This window comes from Anastrepha obliqua, chromosome 6, assembly GCF_027943255.1.
Source record: "Anastrepha obliqua isolate idAnaObli1 chromosome 6, idAnaObli1_1.0, whole genome shotgun sequence".
NCBI classification, from domain to species: Eukaryota; Metazoa; Arthropoda; class Insecta; order Diptera; family Tephritidae; genus Anastrepha; species Anastrepha obliqua.
Genome location: NC_072897.1, coordinates 50,666,709 through 50,681,977, shown reverse-complemented (window position 1 = coordinate 50,681,977; position 15,269 = coordinate 50,666,709). Strand labels below are relative to the sequence as shown.

Here is a 15,269-nt window from a genome sequence, read left to right as displayed (position 1 = left end):
TCCAATATAAAGGGTGGTTAAATCTTAAGGGCCGATATTGAATGCAAGCCACACCTAAACGTCACGTTCTTTTCTGTATTTCATTCGATCTTTTTCAATCTTAAACATATTCAATTTGAACCATGGAAAGGTACACAATCGAGCAACGCATTAAAGTTATTCAGTCTTATTATGAAAACGGGCGTTTAAATCAAAATGCATATCGCGCACTTCATCTTCAGTGATTACGCACATTTTCACCTCAGTAGATTCGTCAATAAGCAGAATTGCCACATTTGGGCGAATGATAATCCAAGAGTGATTGCCAGAAAACCAATGCACCCACAAAGAGTGACTGTTTGGTCCGGTTTATGGACCGGCGGCATCATTGGGCCGTATTTTTTCCAAAATGAGGCCAGACAGTTACTGTGAATAGTGTTCGCTATCGTGAGATGATATCGAACTTTTTATCACCCGAATTGGAAGATATGGATATGGACGATATGTGGTTTCAACAGGACGGTGCCACTTATCACACAGCTAACGAAACAATGGCTCTTTTTAGCGAAAAATTTGATGGCAAAATAATCTCACGTCGCGGCGATCTCAATTGGCCGCCAAGATCATGTGATTTGGCACCGTTGGACTTCTTTCTTTGGGGTTATTTGAAAGAAAAGGTGTACGTCGATAAGCTAGCAAGAATTCAAGAGCTAAAGGATGAGATAATTCGGCACATTAACGGCATATAACCTCAATTATGCTTCAGCGTCATAGAAAATTTGGACCATTGGATGGAGGTATGCCGCCGAGGCCGTGGCAGCTATTTGGCCGATATTTTGTTCCATACGTAATTGAGCCATACCAGTACTATCCTTATATAGAGATATTCGAATAATTTCCTACAAAAATTGTTTTTTATTCAAAATCAACACCGGCCCTTGAAACTTAACCACCCTTTATAATAGGGCCCCTTACCCATATAATAAACCATTGCTTGACTACTTCACGTTTCCCAGCAGTATGGAAAAAGGCTATAGTATTCGCAGTCGCAAAAAAGACAAATGCTATTTATGCTGACTATAGACCTATCAACATACTGCCCACATTTTCCAAAGTTTGCGAAAACTTGATGGCCACGCAAATTTCATCATTTTTACGGAACAATCGTGTACTATTTCCACTGCAAACTGGCTTCAAACAAAGTCACAGTTGCTCGACTGCAATGGTTAAAATACTGGACGACATTAGAATTAGTTTTGACAACGGAGACTTGAATTTACTTTGTTTACTTGACTTTTCTAAAGCATTTGACTCAGTGAATCACAAATTGTTATGTTTGAAGCTTAAACACAATTTCGGCTTCAAAGACAGTGCGGTAAAGCTCATGGCCAGCTACCTTGGTGACAGAACGCAGAAGGTCAAGACCAGTAAATTAACATCTCAGTCTAGATACGTACACACTGGTGTTTCGCAAGGGTCTATCCTTGGTCCACTTTTATTCAGTATTTTTGTCAATGATGTTTTTAACGCTTGTCAGTATGTGAATGTCCATATGTATGCTGATGATATACAATTGTAATTGTCCAGTCGTATTGGTCTCGTTGAAGATTAATGTTTCAAAATAAACAGTGATTTGTCTGCTATTTCTGTATGGGCTAATGAAAACTCTTTATGTCTGAACGCGTCAAAGTCATATGTCTTACCTATATGTAATATGTAGTGTTGTGCATGTTAACAATATCCCTAAATTGTGGATAGGTACAAGTTCCCTTGCCTTTATGGATAAGGAAAAAAAATTTGGGTTTATTCTTAACACAGAACATACCTGTGCTGACCATATAAATGGGGTTGTGGGGAATATTTATGCTACATTGCGTAAGCTGAGAGTCTCTGCAACATTCATGGCAGAGAAAACGAGGCGCAAATTAGTTCTCCAGCTAATTATGCCTCTCATTACCTACTCCGAGGCGGTATACAGCCATCTCGACTCCACATCTTGCCATAAACTTAATGTGGCATTTAATAACGTCACGCGCTATGTATGTATATGGGATTGGCAGATATGGCCATATCTCTGCCTGGCGATCAAGGTTACTGGGCTGTTGCCTTAATAGTTATTTCTCTGCTAGAAATTGCATATTTTTGTGCAAACTTACATTATTCAAGTCCCCTCTCTATCTGACAGAGAAGTAGTTGATACCAGTAAGGTCTCGCAAACACAACAAATTCATCGTTCCAAAATTTAATTTCCTAGCATCATCTAGATTTTTTTTCATTAACGCTGTTAAAGTGTGGAACTCATTACCCGACATTGTAAAGGCTGGACTTATTCAGGGCAGAAGCCTATAATTACTTTAAAAGTGTTTGATTGCATTAAATTAGGGCATTAAATTTCTCTCTACATTCTCTAATTACTACTTTGTTTTTTCTTTTATAAATCCTTCTTTTCTTTTCCTACTGCTTCTTTTCTTCTTATTATTATAGTTAGGTTAAATATATTGGATTGATTTGTAAATGAACTGGTGTAAAATTTAGATTAAGAAACTTGTATGTTACAAATATTCCAGTTGCTTATAATATTATTATTATAATATACATATTACTATTAAAAGACCTTAGTCTTACTATGTACTATTTATACAAACAAACAAAACATTTAAGGTAATTGGCCGGCCGGTTCTAAACTTTGCTGCGCCTGTCTGGTCGCCTGGGACCAGTGACACGCAGTGGATAAAGCTCCAGACATGCCAAAACACTGTCATTCGGACAGCAACGGGTTGCCTCGTGATGTTCCCAATACAACATCTTCATGACGAGGCCCATATTATTAATGTGAAGGAGCATAACAAATTGCTCAGAAAGCAGTTTCTGTTAGGGTGCTACCGCAGGTTTCACCCTTGCAGACACCTGCTTGAGCCATAGCCGCCTCCCAGGCACGAAAGGAGACATCTACTAAACTACGCCGACGCGATCCAGGACAAAACTAACAGACATCTACTGGACCAGACAGTGTTCAGACATACTTTAAACGACATTCACCGGAAGACTGTTACCTCCTTCATAAGCTCCCGTCCACCGAATGCCGTAATCGGAGTCGAATCACCCCCTTTAGCAGACGAAGAGCTCTAGCTCCCTCGTGAGACCCGCGTAACACTGGCACAATTACGTTCTGGATATTGTTAGGATATATATATATATATATTAGGGTGGTCCAAAAATTAATTATTTCATAATTGGTTGTTATTCCCTGACCAATTATGAAGAGAAACTGAGTTATGCTATTTTTTTCCCATGCAAAATACATGGGATATTTCAAAGCCCCGGCGGCACCATTAAATATGGTCTGATTAAAAAAAAAAAATACGGGTATTTTTATTTTTCATTCTTTACTATTTTGGGGGGCGGCAGCATACAAATTTTTTTTGGACCACCCCAATATATATATATGTATGTATGTACATATTTCTGTGCACCCGGCGCAGAACTTGCTTGGCTGTATCGTACAGTATTTTTTTCGCGGACACAAATAAAATATTTTATTTTGGGAAATATAGACGTATTTTGATTGTTGAAATGCATCAGAAGGAAACAATTTTTATCAAAATTCATTATTGCCCTCTGCTTATATTGAGCCTTTACTGTTTGAAATTCAAATTAAATACTATCTTTGAAATTCAAATTAAATACTATCTAATAAGAAAACATTACTTGGTCCATCGAACTTTTTCGACGGCCCAGGAGCAGTGCCTTCGCAGAAGCATTAGGACGAAAAAGCTTAATAATGGAATCCTACGTTCTTTACACTCACCAGTAAATCAGCTAGTTGTAGATAAAACACATTTATTAATTATCAGTATATATCGGTGATATTCTGAATCGTCAAATCAATATCACTCATTAACATTTCTTTTATATTTTTGCTTCTTAATGCTTTTTTGACATATATTTTCTTTATTAATTTATAAATTATATAAAAAGACAATGACACTATCAATACAGTGGTAAGTGACCACCAAATCGGTTGAATTTCCTGTTTTATTTTATTTAATACATTCGAATTTTCAAATTTTAAGTATTCATTTGTAGATTCAACATACTCAGTTATTTCAAAGTTATTAATATAATTAATTTTTACATAATTCCAAATTTTTTCATCAATATTTTCATATGTAACATTATCAATTGTCACACGAATTAAATAACCACGAGTTGCATTAACATCTGACAGCACTCTACAGACAGAAGAAAACGAAAAGTCAACGCAGCAAGTCGAAAGAGGGAGATTATTGTTCTCACGTCGCGAGTACAGCCGCTATTTCAAAGAAATGTATTATTACAAATATTAAATTTGTAAAATTTGTATTATCGTAATTTTTGTTAATTGATTCAAACTAAAAGTAAAAATAAAAGTGAATTACAGAAGTAACTTTGTATAACCTGACAGTTCAGAAGTGGAATTCGCCTATTTGCCTACACGTTCGCGGATATAGAGGTGCAGTTTTATAATCGGTTTATAATGCATGAAAATTGTGTGCATTAATGTCTGAATGCATTTGCAAACAAAATAAAAGCTGTGCTAAGCATTTTGTTGGTGAAGAAAACGTTTTCCGAAAACGTACGTTTAACTTTATGTTCATAACCTCACATTTGGTGAGACTTCTTTGAGCAACGGAGCTCCAGTTGGCAAACGTGGTGTCGCTGAGCTCAACGGCTTAAATTCAGATTTGTGGTTTTGTTGCTTGCGAAGTTCGGTTTTTTTTACTTTGTCGTTCATCGAACGCATAATAGTGTATAATCGAAACAAAAAGCAAAATGTCGCAAACACTTAAAGAACTTAAGAAGAAGTGCAAAGAAGCTGGGTTGCCTACGTCTGGCACGAAAAGCCAACTACTTAAACGGTTACAACCGAATAGCGAAGACGCAAGTGAGAGTGAAGAGGACCGAGAAGCGACAATGATACAGCGAGTAGCATTATTCGAAAAATCAATTGATTGCTTAATAAGTATGGAAGCTAGTGCAAGAACAAATACTAATGCGCCACGTACTTCGTGCCAACAGCATTTTCAGCCGACGTTGTCGTCATCGCCGGTCGGTATGGCAAATATGCAACAATATACGACAACAACAACTAGTGCGAATTTTAAGCCAGCCATTTTTAGGAGTGGTAATTACAATCTACCTAACGATCCAGTAGGAAATGCATATTCTCATTCGACATATTATAGTGTTAAAGACATAGTAGAGTTATTGCCGGAATTCAACCCAACGAGCGAAACGTCGCTCAATTCGATACAATTTGTTAAGCGTGTTGAAATGTTAAAAAGTGCCTACGAATGGCATGAAAGCGCAATTATATTTGCAGTGCAACAGAAAATGCGGGGATCTGCAAAATTGTGGATCGATTCGCAACCGTGCGCATTTGTAAACTGGGCTCAATTCGTCCAACAGTTTTTAATCGACTTTCCGTGTTTTTCTAATGAAGCTGATATACATATAAAACTTTCAAAAACAAAACGTCAACTATCCGAGTCACCGGTCGAATATTATTATAAAATGTTAGCACTCGGGAATAAAGGTGGGTTAGCAGAATCGGGTATCGCGCGACATATTGTCAACGGTATAAACGATAATGATTTAAAACGCAAAATATCAAATCAATATTCACGGTGCCAAGATTTATTAAAGGACATAATGAGCTATGGTATGTATAATGACATATATCAAAACGCGAGTAAGCCGAAGAACGCACCATCTGCTATAAAACCAAATGCGTTAAATGAAAAAAATATCTCCGTTTCGCCTAACAAACAAAATTCAACAAACGGTGTTAAGTGTTTTAACTGCGGCAAAATCGGCCATTTTGCTATTAAGTGTCCTGATCCACAGAAAAAACCCAGATGTGCAAATTGTCAACGCACAACACACAAAACCGAAGAGTGTCTTAATCAAAAGAAAGCAAACGTCAATAATATTTTAGACTCAAAAGCGCGAAAAGCTGAAAACGTAAATGATGGTATATCTAAACAAATTTGTGTAAACGGGAATGCTACAAAAGCTTTTGTTGACCCTGGTAGTACACGTACACTTGTGCGCGAATCGTTTGCTGATAAAATAGGTGCGCATAAAAATGAATTAACAGTGCTGAGAGGTTTCGGTGGTGGAGAATACGTTTCTACTCGCAAATTTAATGTTTTGTTAGTAATTGATGGTCAAAAGTTTGATGCAAATATGGTTATCGTAAGCGACGGGTTAATATGTGAAAACGTACTCCTCGGCAAGGATGTACTTTGTAATTCAAACAATCGTGTTATAATCGAAAATACTGACTGCCGCGTTGAACAAGTTCGTAAAATAAATGTACCCGAAGGTTTGAATGAAAATGAAAATAAACAATTTGAAATGTTAATGGGAAATTTTGGTGATTTGTTCGCTGATGATATCGCTAATATCGGAAAGTGCGGGGTATCGAAAATGAATATAGTTCTAAATAACGACAAACCTATACAACTAAAACCTTATCGTGTTCCTTTTTCAAAACGATCGATTATCACGCAAATAATTACCGAGTTATTACAGAATGATGTAATTCGTCCCAGTGAATCACCGTATTCCTCCACAATAGTTCTAGTCGAGAAAAAGAATAAAAAACATCGACTTTGTGTAGACTACCGTTGTCTCAATAAAATGACAGTGAAACAACCATTCCCCATGCCGAACATGGAGGAGCAATTCCCGCAACTAGCCGGAAATAAATATTTCACTACTCTTGATCTTCGTTTGGGCTATCACCAAATTGAGATTGAAGAGTCGTCAAAACATTATACCGCGTTTGTAACATCGGACGGACATTTCGAATTTAATCGAATGCCTTTCGGGCTCATAAACGCGCCAGCCACTTTTCAGTGCATAATGAACAAAATCGCGTCGGGTATGAATGCGGGTGAAGTGCTTGTATACTTGGATGATATTGTAATCCCAAGTAAAACTATTAGTGATGGACTTCTACGATTAGAACGTTTTTTCAAACTTTTGAAAGAAGCCGGACTTACTTTGCGTCCCGATAAGTGTAAATTTCTGGCAACGCGAATCGAATATCTCGGGCACACCGTAGACGAAAGAGGTGTAACACCAGGATTGCATAACGTAGCTGCTATCCGGAATTTTCAACCACCGACCACTGTAACAGAAGTAAGAAGATTTTTAGGGCTTACCGGATTTTTTAGAAAATTCGTACGTGATTATTCTATTATTTCCAAACCCCTTACCACGCTGTTAACGAAAGCTAATGAGTCAAAATTTTCATTGGGTTCTGAACAGCAACGTGCTTTTGGAAAACCTAATTAACATCCTTACCCATGAAACAGTTCTGGTTTTATACGACTACAACGCTAAACATGAAGTACACACTGATGCTAGCAGCATTGGTTTAGCAGGTGTACTTTTGCAGTCTGCAGATGGATCTGAATGGCATCCGGTTTTCTACTATAGTCGCCATTGTACAGATACAGAAAGTCGATACCATAGCTATGAGCTTGAAGTTCTTGCTATCGTAGAGACCCTAGAACGTTTCCGTATTTATTTGATTGGTAAACATTTTAGACTTATCACTGATTGTTCCGCAGTTGCTCATATAAAAGAAAACAAAGAAATGAAACCTAAGATTGCACGTTGGTGGCTGAAATTGCTTGAGTACGACTTCGAATGCATACATCGACAAGGTAGCCGCTTGCAGCACGTCGATGCTTTGAGTCGGATGCCAGATCAACCTGCGCAAGACGTTGAGCCTGCTGGCATGGTCATGAATATAACTGATAATATAAACGATTGGCTACTTACAATGCAACTGCAAGATGAAAAACTTCGACAAAATATTAACATTTTAAATGGGACTAACAACTCACCTCTAGAAAGAGCGGCAAAAGCTGAATATGAACTACGCAACCACCGCCAATACAATAAAACACCTAATGGCCCTAAATTCGTGGTACCAAAGAGTGTGCGCTGGCGTGTAATACATTTTTGTCACGATCAAGCTGGGCATACTGCTCTAGAAAAAACACTTGAGCGTATTTCCCAGACCTACTGGTTTCCGCAGATGAGGAGACATGTCAAAAGCTACATCGCAGCGTGTGTCAAATGCTGTTACCAAACACAACGAACCGGTAGGAAAGAAGGAACTCTTCATATCGATACAATTAAACCTTTGCCCTTTCATCGCATTCATTTGGATCACATGGGTCCATTTGTACGTAGCAAACGAGGAAACTGTTATGTACTTGCTATATCCGACGCTTTCAGTAAATTTTTGGTAGTAAAAGCAGTTCGAGATACAAAGACTATCCATGTTGTTAAAGCGCTAAATGAAATTACATCGTATGTTGGTCTTCCGTCTCAGATTGTAACCGACAGAGGAACGTCTTTCACTTCGAAAATTTTTGAAAATTTCTGTAATCAACATAATATCCAACACACTAAAACAGCAAATCGAACACCGCGTGCAAATGGCCAAGTTGAACGGGCAAATCAAAGTATTTTACAATATCTACGAACGGCCACCGATAATCCAAAAGATTGGGATCTCATGTTACGAGATCTTCAATGGTCAGTAAATTCCCGACGAAATACAACGACGGGTTTTAGTCCTAATGAACTCGTTTTTGATTTCAACTTGCGTGATGTAGTAACCAATCAATTGCTTGCTGCGGTTCATGATGATTTAGATGACGAAATCGCGACGTTAACTACCACAGAAAAACGAAATGAAGCTATCGTAAATATTGCTAATGAACGGGAAAAATGGAAAAAGCACTTCGATCAACGACACCAAAAACCAAGAATATATGCAGAAGAAGATCTCATAGTTATTGAGAATGAACCAGCTTCGACGGGTGAATCACGCAAACTTGAACCCAAATATCGCGGTCCATATATCGTACGAAAAGTTTTGGGAAATGACCGCTACCTAATCGAAAATATTCCCGGTCTACAAATATCAAACAAGAAGTTTTCGTCAGTATACGCTTCCGATAAAATTAAGCCTTGGTGCAGAAGCAGTCCTGAGCTTGACTTAGATGATGAAATCGAGGGCGATTTAGGTCAGGAAAGGTCGAGCTGTCACACGAATTAAATAACCACGAGTTGCATTAACATCTGGCAGCACTCTACAGACAGAAAAGACAGAAGAAAACGAAAAGTCAACGCAGCAAGTCGAAAGAGGGAGATTATTGTTCTCACGTCGCGAGTACAGCCGCTATTTCAAAGAAATGTATTATTACAAATATTAAATTTGTAAAATTTGTATTATCGTAATTTTTGTTAATTGATTCAAACTAAAAGTGAATTACAGAAGTAACTTTGTATAACCTGACTCAATTATAGTATAATTCTTAAAAACTATTAAATAAACTCCATCTAATGTGCGTTCATCAATTACATGCGTTCCAGAAACTAATATGGCCCCCTGTTTTATTTCTTCTATTTCTTTATTTTTCTCTTTTAATTTTTTGCATTTGGTTCTTGCTTTATTCAAAATTTTCGACAAACAAGATTTCCTCTCTTCAATTTTACAGTATGTATTTTTTATTTCTTCTTTACATTCTTTTACATTTACATAATCATTTCCACACTTCGCTATTTTATCCTCAATTATCAATTTACCATCTCTCTGCGCTGTAGCCCGAACTTCATAAAATTTACAATCATACAATACCTTTGGATATTTTATATATATTACAATTAATTCTTTATTTTGAATTACTTTAAACTGTGAATCATCTATTAAATCTGTAATCGATATTCGTCCGTGTTCATGTCGTGTTATATTTCTTATCTCATCAATGTGCAGAATAGCTGGATTCAAAATTCCTACCTTTGCCAAAGTTATAGTTTGTATTAAATTCTGTAATTCATTAATGATATAACTATTCCTACGCTTACTCATCATTCTGTAAATATTAAGATTTAATATTATCCTTGTGAATTATTCTGTCACGTTTCTGAATTATTATTTTATTTCCCCTATCTTCTTTTACTTTTTGTCTCCTATATTTTGGTTTTAATTTATTCCTTTCACCTATAACTTTCTCATATACTGTCGGACATGGAGTTTAATTTTTTTCTTTTCGTCTTTTATTATGTACTTTCAACATAACTTCCTGTGCCGATTTTAATTTATCTTTTATATTTTCATGTGGTTTTTTATTGTAAAGCACCTCATACGGTTTTTCTTTAATTGTCGAATGAATAGTTTTATTGTATTGCTGAGCTGCTCTAATAATGGATTCTAAATCACTTATTAAATTCAATTCCTCCTTTAAACATCTTCCTATTTCAATGAGAGTAGAATGCACTCTTTCTACCTGACCATTAGTTACTGAATGTCTTGGATCGCAATAATATATTTCAATATTACATCTATTAGCAAATGATCTAAATTCAGCCGATGCAAAACTTGGTTCATTGTCCACTGTAATTCTCTTTACTTTCGGAAATACCTATAAAGCTTCCAAAATCTTTTCGATTAAATTTGTCTTATCTTCAATATGCTTAACTATCAAGAACTTAGAATAAGAGTCAATCAAAGTTAAAAATTTGAGTTTTTGAGCGTAAAAAATGTCAATATGAACTTGTTCACCTTCTTTCTCTGGAATTGGTGCCCTTCCAATTGGTACCTTTTTGGGTTGTCTATCGTATTTATTCTTATTACATATCTGACAATTTCTAACATATTGCTTGAATTGCTTCACCATTTGGGGCCAATAGTATTGATCCCTGATCTGTGCCAAATTTTCCCTATAATTTCTATGTGCTCTACCATGTGTTTGCTCTATAATATTACCCTGGTCCTCTCTATTCGTGACATCAATTGGAAAATACTTCACACGGAAAAATTTCGTTACCGGAAAAGTATCCATCTATACGGTTTTTATTTCATATGCCACTTCCGGAGTACAAAATATTCCTGTAACCAATTTTGGATTTAATTGTTCAGAAAGAACAGGTATTATATTTTCTGGTTTATCATATTCTATTAAAAATCTAGTGTCACCGAAGATTAAAACTCTTTCTTGGGTAGTAATTTTTCCACCTTGATTTATTAATATTTGCTATTTAAAATGATTCAATGGCTTGTTAGTTTCCCTAATTGAAATTTCATCACTACTCTCGGCTGAATGCTGTGTATTCGCAAATGAATCCTCCGATTCTGAAATTTCATTATTCGATTCTGTTAAATTATTTAACTGCTGTCTCGATAGTGCATCTGCTACAACATTTGTTACTCCGGGTTTATAGATTATTCTTGGCGAAAATTCTTCAATAAATGCCCTCCATCTTTTCATTTTAACATTAGAGTTTCTTTAAGATATCGCAAATGATAGCGGTTGGTGGTCCGTATAAATCTCTAAATCTTTTACAGCATAAAGGTAATGTCGCAATGTTTTCAATGCCCAAACAATAGCATAAGGCTCCTTTTCGTTAGTTGCATAATTCTGCTCGGTTGAATTCAAAGTCCTTGAAATAAATGTTATGGGTTTTCCTCGTTGTGATAATACAGCTCCCACAGCTACATTTGAAGCGTCGGTATTTAAAATTAATTTTTCATTAAAATCAGGTTGCGTTAATTCAATGCATTGGCATAATACATCCTTTAACCTTTCACAAGCGGCTATACCTTCTTGGTCAATATCAATCCTTGTCTTTTTTGATACATGCTGCGATACTCCTCCATTTTTTCCTTTTAAGTGCTTTGTCAGTGGCTGTTTTAATAACCTTATGAGATACTACGTATCCCAGAAATTCAACTTCTGTTTCTATAAACCTTGATTTTTCAAGAGAGAGAGATTTTTCCCTTAATCTTTCAACTATTTGTTTTAACTGCTGAATATGTTCTGTCAATGTCTTCGAAAATATTATAATATCATCAATATACACTTGGCAAAATTTACCGATATATTCACGTAAAATATCATTCATTGCTCTCTGAAATATACTAGGGTCATTCCTTAGCCCAAATGGCATCCGTAAGTACTCATATTTCCCGTTATTAACTGAGAAAGCCGTTTTTTCAATATCACCTTCCTGCATTAAAATCTGATGAAATCCTGACTCTAAATCAATTGTTGAAAAATATTTGGATTCCCCCAAATTCGAAAGTATCACCTCAGGATTAGGCATGGGGTATCTATCTGATATTGTTTTTTCATTTAATTTTTTAAAATCTATGACCAACCTTAGTTTAGGACTTCCATCCTCGTTCATTCCCTTTTTCGGAACAACCCAAACAGGAGAATTATAAGGACTTTTGCTATTCCTTATTATACCCTTCCTTAGTAAATTTCCAATTTCCTCATTAACAAAATCATTTACAGACACAGGATACGGATACTGCTTCGACCATATGGGTTTGTCATCCTCAGTTCTAATTTCCGCTTTTATGTCTGTCCTAAAAGGCAAATCCATGTCAATGTTCTTATGTGTTTCCTTTATAATTCTAATAATATCCTCTCTCAATAGAGGAATATTAAAACCTTCACTTTCACCAATATCTTTTTTATATTTCTTAGAAAATTTATTCCTCATTTCCAAATTTTCAACTTCAAAATTATTTAACATATTGCTGGAATGATCTTCAGCGGGCGCTTTAGAGGTTTCTTCCTCCAAAGTTATTATAATTCTTTATTTGTTTTATGCTGGTATGACTCATCAGCTGGCGTCATAAGACAATTTTGTCCCATGATAACTTTTGTATTTCCAAAGCATTCCTTCTTTGAATTTTCATTTTTTTCTTTTATATTGCCGGTATTACCTTCGGCGGGCGCTTTAGGACTTCCGTGTCCCAAAGATTTTAATATCGTTCCTGATTTTCCTATACAACTATCCTCATTGTTACTTAAAAACCGTAATTTTTCTGAATATTCGTTCCCATAATTAATTTCCTCCTTTTCCATATCAATCTCAGCTCTAATCTTCTTCAAGAAATTAACTCCTATCAAGAAATCACTTTCTAAATTATCTATTTCATAAAATCTTTCCATACATCCCAATAGATGTACGTTATGAAACAAATCAATGACGGTCGAACCATGAATAGTCCTTACCCTCTTCTTAATTGCTAATTCCTGTCCATTGTCATACACTCCCTTTCTAATATAACAACTAGTAGCACCGGTATCTATTAGTATCCTCATTACTTTTCCGGTTTGCAGATCTGTCCGGAATATGTAGGGCAGGTGGAAGTTTGACCTAAAAAATGATTTTCACTAATATTATTGATTCTCTGAGCCTTTGCAGGTGGTTGACCACTAAAGTTTGTATTATCATTTCTTTTTATCGGTGGAGTAAACCTATTTCCAGAGAAAGCATTACCCTGTTGTGATCTTGCAAACATCCCTCGTTGCACCACAGGAGCATTACAAGATGAAATATCCGTGGGTTCTGGCTTTGGGAAATTTACATTTGTATTCTGTCTTACTTGTGGATATCTCAAATTATTTTGGAACACCATTTTATTATCACCTCTAAAATTATTTTGATAATTTCCATTAACATTATTTCCCTGGTTTCGAACTCTAGAAAAGTGCAATGCAAATTCTGATCGCATTTGGTTTGATTGAAGCTCCTGAGCTTTAGCCAAAGCGTTTGGTAAATCGACTGGAGCCAATGTGAAAAGTATCTGGTTAAGTGGAGGACGTAAACCGGTAATAAATGTCCTCAAAGCAGTTTCACGATTCTTAATATTAAGTTGGTTTGTTATTTCTGAATTAGTAGCATGCGTCATTATGGTCTTATTAATTAGTAAAGTTAATTTACGGTTTACTTCATTATAATAATCTATTAGGGACTTTGATCCTTCTCTTAAAATACTCATCTCTTGATCAATTACATGAATTGGTCGTCTGTTAGCATATGCAAAGTCCAATCTAGCAAATATGGCCTCTAAATTCAATACAGCCCCATGATTAGTCAAAATATCGTTCGCATCTCCTACAATTTTATTTCTTAATATAGTTAGTGCGCCAAAGTATCTTCTGCTACCTTCAATATACAAACTCATAGAATTTTTTGCAGCCTCTCTCCAACTAACATATGATTTACCTGAAAACACGGGCAAAGATCGAATTATATCCAAGCTTTCATTACACATTAATACATCGTCAATAGTCTGAGTCCGATACTCAGTTACCTGAGAAGCTGTGGTCAGAGCCCTAATTTGGTTATTGAGTTGACCTATTTCAATACGTAAGTTTGCGGTGTGAGTAGCTATTAATCTAGCTATATCTTCCGCAGATAAATTATTCACTGCCATTCTTGCAAATCTAACTATTATATCGTCCAGTGTATAAAAAATTTTTTTTAAGGTCCTTTCCTCACCTTTTGCACTTATTCTCTTGATAAATCTTTCACTCAATTACACTTTTTCACTATCTTCTTATTTAAATATGGGCACTTAGACTCTTTGTGATTATTGCCACAGTAACTGCAATAATACAGACGCACGTATTTAGGGGTACTTGAACTATTTCCCATTTACCTTATTTCTACGGGTTTTTTTCTTATTATTATGATAAATTAACTTACATTAATATACTCCAGATTCTGGTGTCGTCCTTTGCTGGTACTTAGATTCTTTGATTGTTGCTTTCTGTTTCTTTCACAGCTATTTCACTGCCGTTTCCTTTCTTACTGCTTTGTAGTCCTGTGAGAATTTTCTTCTGCTTTGTGGTCCTGCGAGATTTTTCTACTGCTTTGTGGTCCTGCGCGAATTTTCTTCTGCTTTGTGGTCCTGCGAGATTTTTCTACTGCTTTGTGGTCCTGCGCGAATTTTCTTCTGCTTTGTGGTCCTGCGAGATTTTTCTACTGCTTTGTGGTCCTGCGAGAATTTTCTTCTGCTTTGTGGTCCTGCGAGAATTTTCTACTGCTTCAATTTTGTTTTTAAAAAAAATTTCTCGAAAATTTTTATTTTTTTTCGGCCAATTCATGGGGTACTTTTTTTCAAAATATATCGTGTTATTTGTTTTTTCGCCCGATTCGTGGGGTACTTATTGTATTATCACCGACCGTATGCCCTCTCGCACGAGGTATTTGCTTACGGTTGATGCTCCTGGCAGGATCGCCAATTAAAGTTATAACGCGGGTGAGCGTTAAAAAAATAAAACAACACGATTGCTTCCAAAGTCAAACTTGAAGTGATTCTTTTATTCTTACGTTATTTCTTTTATACCAAATTTTTGCTTACTCTATACTTAACAAATAATTGTTTGTGTTTACAATAAATCTTTCACTACTGGATG

At 35.9% G+C, this 15,269-nt stretch overlaps 1 pseudogene; it reads right to left on the bottom strand.

Moving 5' to 3' along the window:
- Positions 1-9,911: 9,911 nt before the first annotated feature.
- LOC129250514 (uncharacterized) overlaps positions 9,912-15,269 on the bottom strand; it is a 70,357-nt pseudogene continuing 64,999 nt past the window's right edge.